The sequence below is a fragment of the Pyxicephalus adspersus genome, chromosome 3 (genome assembly GCF_032062135.1).
Source record: "Pyxicephalus adspersus chromosome 3, UCB_Pads_2.0, whole genome shotgun sequence".
Taxonomy (NCBI): domain Eukaryota; kingdom Metazoa; phylum Chordata; class Amphibia; order Anura; family Pyxicephalidae; genus Pyxicephalus; species Pyxicephalus adspersus.
Genome location: NC_092860.1, coordinates 66,851,931 through 66,859,089, shown reverse-complemented (window position 1 = coordinate 66,859,089; position 7,159 = coordinate 66,851,931).

Genomic DNA, 7,159 nt, shown 5'->3' with positions numbered 1-7,159 from the left:
TGGATGAGCTGTGGATGCTGCTCAAGGAAAGGAGAGGCATGAAGCCGCTTAGTGCAGCGACACTTTTAGTTTGCCCACTCATGCGCCCACTCTGACACTTGGGGGTTAGAGTAGTATGACTCCTTTTCTAGTGCTTTTGCGTCACCCCTATTTGCCCCCTTCTCTCTACCACTTTCCCCCTGTAAGGCCCTGGTCAGCACCAATCCTCACCAGACACCAGTCCCTCATCTAACACTGCAGTCCTAAAGCAAGCCCCCGCTCGGCCTCGGGAGACTGGTTCCGTCTCCCAGCACTCGGTTGCCCTCAGGACTTACTGTGCAGGGGAAGGCATCTGGGAATGGGCAGGCAGCAAGCCAGGAGCCCACAGATAAAGCAGTCCCAAGATTCCAACAGAGCCAAGTTCAGAATACAGAGCAGAGGTTGAACACAGAATATCCGTCCACCAAACTAAGTACACAAGAGCAAAACACAAGCAGAATCGGGGTCACAGGCAAAAGGTTGGTTCAGGCTGCATACACACGATAGGTCAGGAACAGGCAAGCTCAGCAACAGTAAATCAGACGAAAACACACTTCAGAACAGATTAGCCCAGCTATACGCTACAACAGGTCCTGGTGACTAGGAGCAGATAGGCTATAAAGTCCCAGCACCCAATAGCAGTGCAGGACTGAGTCAGGAGCTGGTCAGCCTCTAGAATCCCCTTGCTGTGTACAATAGATGATGGGGGTGCCATAAAATAAATCAGGCTGCATGATTAAAGGGAAACAGGGGATGCTGCTATCCTAAATCTTAGGTCTATCTTAGGTCTCCTGGCTGCTTCAAATGACATCGCTGGACAGAATAAAAAGTGTTTTATACTGCGATGGCGCACAGCACGGAGTCGCCGGACAGATAAGCATCTTCTAACACCCCCTTTTCTTTTGTTTTTTCCCGTTTCTTTGTTCACTTCTTTCCTAGGCTTAGGTTTTTTCTGGCTTTTCTTTCCCCTATACTATTACTATAAATAATAAAATTGTTACTGCAAAGAGGAGGAAAACAGTTCAATTAGCATTTTCCAAGAATGTTGGATTTGAGAGGTGGTCGTTGGTTCTGTTTATGATTATTTTGTGTGTGTATTGTTAAACTTGGTTCAGGTAAAATGATTTAGAATGTTCGGCATGACACAAAATTTTGCACTTTTGAAATATTTTTTCTGTTTAGTTGTAAGTCTCATATTTTATTGTCACCGTTGTTTTGCTTATGTTTAAATAAAAAATGTTAAAATAAAATGATTCAGCAAATTTGTACATAAATTATTAAACTAATAATAAACGAATAATACACTGAAAGAACTCTCTGTGAATTCATGGTTGTGAAAAATTAGAATCACGTCCATAAATACTGTTATCAGAATTGCCCAAACCCTAGTTTTAGCCATTTGAATATTTTTAACTGTATTGTCAATAGCCCAGATTCTTTGGATTGACTGAACTACAGACTTTTTCAGATTATTTTAAATGCAGTTAAACAGAATGCCCCACCAGCAGCTATACATCAACTTCATTAGAAATCTGACTGAATTTTAATCTTTTTTTAAATAAAGAAAAATGTAACATGGTTTCAATTGGCAACAATAAAATAGTTTTATTTCTGACTACTTCTCCTTAAGTAAATCCTAAAACAATCTCATTATGCACTTGCTGGGATGCTGAGTCACTGTGACTATAGAAGTAGCTTGAACCTCCCTGTCACAAATGTCACACTAGCAGATTGTAAATGAATAGAAAAAAATAATATCTTTTCTGATATGTGTCCTCTGGCACATTTTCTTTTAAACAAGAATGTCTATGCATTTGTGTTATACAATCATTTGTTTTAAAATCTAAACTTCAACTGCCGGCCACATTTATAGACCTTTGTCTGTCTTTTCAACCACATACAGTCTTGATTCTAGTATACCTGCCTGGATAACTGATACATATGTTTGACCTTTTTTCCTAAACTTGTTCTTGCACTTTTACTTGGCCTTGATGTTTAAAATCACCAACCTTTGGCTTAAGCTACGTACACACTTCCAATTATTATCGTCGGAAAACGAACGACGAACGTTCCTGCACGATATACACGAATGATCGTATAGCACCGATCCTGCACATAGAGGTAATGACACGATCGTTCGTAGATATTGTACACACAATAGATACGATCGTTTAAGCGATAGAGGAACTATGTGCACGACAGGAAAGTTTTCTTTTTTACGAACGATTTTTTGCCCAATCGATCGTTCGTCGTTCGATTGGAACGATAAAAATTGGAAGTGTGTACGCACCTTTAGTATAGCTTTAGTGTGCACATGGTCTTTTTTTGCTATTATTTGTTGTTTGTTCACTTAAGTCCTGCGGGTACCACAGGTACACATGTGTTAACATGATGAGTACTAAAGGAAGCTAGCTTTATGTTGTTGACATTTCATAGGTAAGTGGAGTTACATTGTATATAAAAAGTATACACTCCTCAGCCCCCCCCCCCCCCCCCCCCCCCCAGTTCAAAGCTTTTATGAGCTTTGAGGTTGCTTTTCGTCAGCTGGAACTGGGGCTTTAGTCAAGGTTGAGGGAATTATGAACAGTTCTGAATACCAGTAACTTTGGTCCAAATCCTTGAGGTGTCTGCTAGAAAGCTAAAAATGGGGAGGAATTTTACCTTTCAACGTAACAATGACCCCAAGCATACATCCAAATTAACACAAGAATGTGTTCATCTGAAGAAAATTAAGGTTTTGTAATGGGGCAGCCAGAGCTCAGACCTAAATGCAATAGAAAAATCTTTGGGGTGACCTGAGCAATGGCTGCCCTCGCAATCTGTCAGATTTGGAAAAAAAACTGAATGCAATGAAAGTATTTGTTTAGGGAGTGTACATTTTGCAACCAGATTATCATACTTTATTTCTTTTGTTTACATACTTTTATTTGTTTGTTTTTATTTGAATTGTACAGGGTATAGGTCACAATAAAGGTGGGAAAAGTTTTGAAATGAGTGTCTGTGCCAAAGCCCTGTTGGTAAAGTGCTAGATGGGATCTATGTACCACCAAGACAAAGGTGGTATATCTTTTAAGGCTCCAGGAGATGTGTTGTAAGGTTTTCAGTTTGGTTCGTAGAAAGTTGGATTGTTAGGATCCTGGCAACAGCCTGAATTCATGTCTGGGGTTTTACCTGTGGAGGTGGAGTACGGGTGTCCTATTTAATTATGCTGCAAGGAGCTCAGTGTGATCCAAGAGATGTGAGGGAACAAAAAACTCTGCTTCTAAAGCGAGTTAACCATTTTGTCTGAAAAGTGATTGTATTTCTGGTTGGTCTTCAGTCAGTCAGGGGCATCAGTGGGCCAGTTAGATGTTTAGCCAAACCATTGGTTTCTTTTTTTTCCCTTTTTTTTTTTTTTGCTCCAAACAATCAAAAAGAGACATTTGAAAAAAAATTACAAACTGTGGCTGCTGTAAGAAATGTGAGATAACTGACATACTCCCGTGAGGGTCAACAAAGAAGTAACAGACAAGAGGTTTAGTATAGGTGCAGGCTACCGTTAGTGATTTAACAAATTTCAACAAATTGTAAAATAATAACACTGGGAAATGTATTTTTTGTTGAGTTAGATCTTATACTTGTTTTTTTACTAATTTTTGGGTGGTGAATCTAGAAATGACCAGTTTTTTGCTATCACATCCAGTTTTTACAATACAGGGTACCCTCCATTTTTGTCAAAAAACATACAAATTTTACATACAATGAAAAAAAATGAAATAATAACTTGAATGTACTGTTTATTTAAATTTATTTTGTTCATACAAAGGATTTATTGTCAGGTAAGCGTAAGGTAAGAATATATACGCTTAAAGCTTTTCCTGGAGTGTTTAGTGTTTGAACAACCCTGCCGGATGCTCCAATAGTCTGAACAACCCCGCCGGATGCTCCAATAGTCTGAACAATCCTGCCGAATGCTCCAATAGTCAGCCATCATATGTACATCCCATCTACCCTGATACCGTCCTTCCATGACCTTCAAATCTTGATGGAATTGTTCACCTTGCTCATCACTGACTGCACCAAGGTTTTCCAGGAAGTTAGAAAGATGGCTACGCAGAAAATGCACCTTGATGCTCATATTGCAACCAAGCATTTTGTAGCTCTCTGTAGAAAGAGACAATTTCTGTGTAATTATTTGCCCGTCTGTTTCCAAGAAAGTCCTTGACAATGGCTTTGAATGATAACCAAGCATTCTTTTCGACCTCTGACATTGTCCTGATGAAATGTACATCTTTGATGAGCTTCTGAATCTGTGGACCATCAAACACACCGGCCTTTATTTTTTCAATTTTTTTCAAAAAGGGGCAAAAAGAGGGCACTCTTTGCATCTGGAGGAAAAGAAGTTTATCCTCCGGATAAGGAAGGGATTCTTCACTGTAAGGTCTGTGAAAATGTGGAATCGGCCCCCTCAGGAAATAGTTTTAGCAACTACTATAGATTGAAGTAAAAATAACAGTGACTGTTGATCCAGGCAACATCTGATTGCCTCATGGAATCAGGAAGGAATTTTTTTAACCTGTTGAAGCAAATTTTACCAGGGGTTTTTTAGCCTTCCTGTGGACCAACTATGTCTTATAGGGTTTGTTATCTGGGATATGATTATTTCGCTAGTGGTTGAACTTGATAGAATTATGTCTTTTTTCAACCTAACGTACTATGTAACTATGTAAATGAAAGGCTAGGAAATGCCGAAATGAGGTACTTGAAACAGTCTCCCTCAGTTGGCAAAGCTTTAACGAACGGCTTCACCAGACCCAGTTTCTTGTGCAGAGGCGGGAAAATAATATTCTTTCTATCAACAAGTGGCTCATGTAGAATGTTTGGATCACCTGGTTTTAGGGCAGATCTTGGAGGCCTAGTCCTTTCCACTCAATGCCTCTCTGCTGTCCCACATGCACAGATAATAACAGGGATACTTGGTGTATCCGCGTTGCTGACCAAGAAGGAAGCATACCATTTTAAGGTGAATACAGATGACCCAATTGTGTTGGTGATATTGCAACAACTCATTGACTCTCTTTATGTCTACATATTCTTTACAAAGAGAAACTAAATGGCCGATTGGGACTGACCCAAATATATTGCCATTGTGAAGGAGGACACACTTTAAACTCTGAAAGAAAGGAAATATGTGTGTAAGTAGAAAAATAAATGTTGCTTATTCACTACGTGGAGCAGCGCACAACCTCTGACCACATCGTCTTGCGTGTAAATGAATAGCCTATACAAATCCACGCTACATAAATTGCATTATTATAAATGGTAGAGAAAAAAACCTGACGTGATAGAAGAAAACTTACTGCACTTTCAGAATCAGCATACCTATTTTAGTGTAAATAACATAAAATATGTTCAAAATTGTTCCCCATTGTAATCAAATAATTAGGTGTGTAAAAATGGGTTTCAGATTTTGAGTTCAATTTGTCCAATTACCACAAAACAGTTACCTTTAGGCAGCCAGTGTTTGTTAGTGTAAAACAAAACTAATTTTACAAAAATTATTTTAAAAAAAATTTAAAAAAAGGAACTAAACTTAAAACCAAAAAAAAAAAAAAAATACACTTACCTTCAATCCCGCAGTGCAGTCCAATCACTCCAGGGGTGTCCTGCATCGGGTCCCGCAGCTGGCGCTCCAGGCGCCACCATCTTCGCCTTCTCCTCCGGGCTCTTTCAGGTGCAAGATCATGTGACGTAGGATGAAAAAAAAAATTGCTGATCTGTGCATGCACAGGAAAAAAAATTGCCCAAGAGCCTCCTGAGCCCAAGAGCCTCCTGGGATGACTGACGTAGGTATCCCAGAGGCTTTGCACTCCCATTCATTCTCAACCACCTTGGCGACCAAGAATTAGGGGTCGGTGCTGCATCTTTTTATTTAAAAAAAAAAAGGGTGTTGCACCAAAAAAAAAACAAAACAGAATTATCATATTCATCATATTATCATATATTATCATAAGTAAAAGGGTTGTAAATTAATTATTTACCACTTAGGAGCATTGAACCATATAGGTGCCATGTGGGAAACCTATTAGCAATAAATTTCCAAACTTTCCAACTGTTTTGGTTCTCTATACAGGCCTTGCAAATGTCCTTGTTTGTTACCTGCTTTTTGTCTGTATACTACTGAGCATATCTTTAGTGCTCAATTTCTTGAACTTTGATTTGTTAACTATTGGATTGATTTGATAAGAACTACTCTGGCTTAATGTAAAAGTTAGTAGGTATAAACGCTAGTTTAGTTTTACAAAAAAAGGAATGTGAGTCATGCAATATTTCATGCAGAAACACTAAAAAGAATGATTCACAGATTGTTGTAGTGACAGCTTAGCAGGTGCTCTGTAAGGCAGAGCTGATACTCCAATGATAACCCTATATAGAATTAATTAAAACAAAGAGGAGAACAGGTGTGAGATGTTAAAGATAAAAACCTGTGAGTCATTTCTATATATACCAGGCAGGAAGGAGGGAGAGTTTGTGTTTTTAGGCTAAATTCAGACTAGTGTTTTTACATTACATTACTATTAGGGACACCCCTTAAAAAGGTAAATATTGGAATAGATGGGTTAATTTTTTTTCTCCTTTGTTTAAGATGTTTGCTTGTGGTAATTTTTTCAGACACTAAAGCTGCGTACACACTTCCAATTTTTATTGTTGGAAATGAACAACGAACGAACGACGAACGACCGATTGGCCAAAAATCGTTCGTAAAAAAAGTAACCAACGACGCCGACGAACGAGGATAGTCGTTGGAAATGAATGACCGGACCGGCGGATCGGATTGGACGACGATTGTCGTTGACCATCTATCGTGTGTATGGTCGTTCAGTGATCGTCCATGGTCTGAGCATGCGCGGTGAACGAACGTTCGCTCACTTCCTGTGGTGCACGTCACTTCCTGTATCGTTCAAACGATCGCATCTTTCGTGTGTACAATATCTTTGAACGATCGTGTCGTTATCTGTAGGTACAGGATCGGTGCCATACGATCGTTCGCAGATATCGTGCAGGATCATTCGTCGTTCGTTTACCAATGATAAAAATTGGAAGTGTGTACGCAGCTTAACTGTAACATCTAGGAGCAGTTTGCCTTCCAAACTGCCTCCAT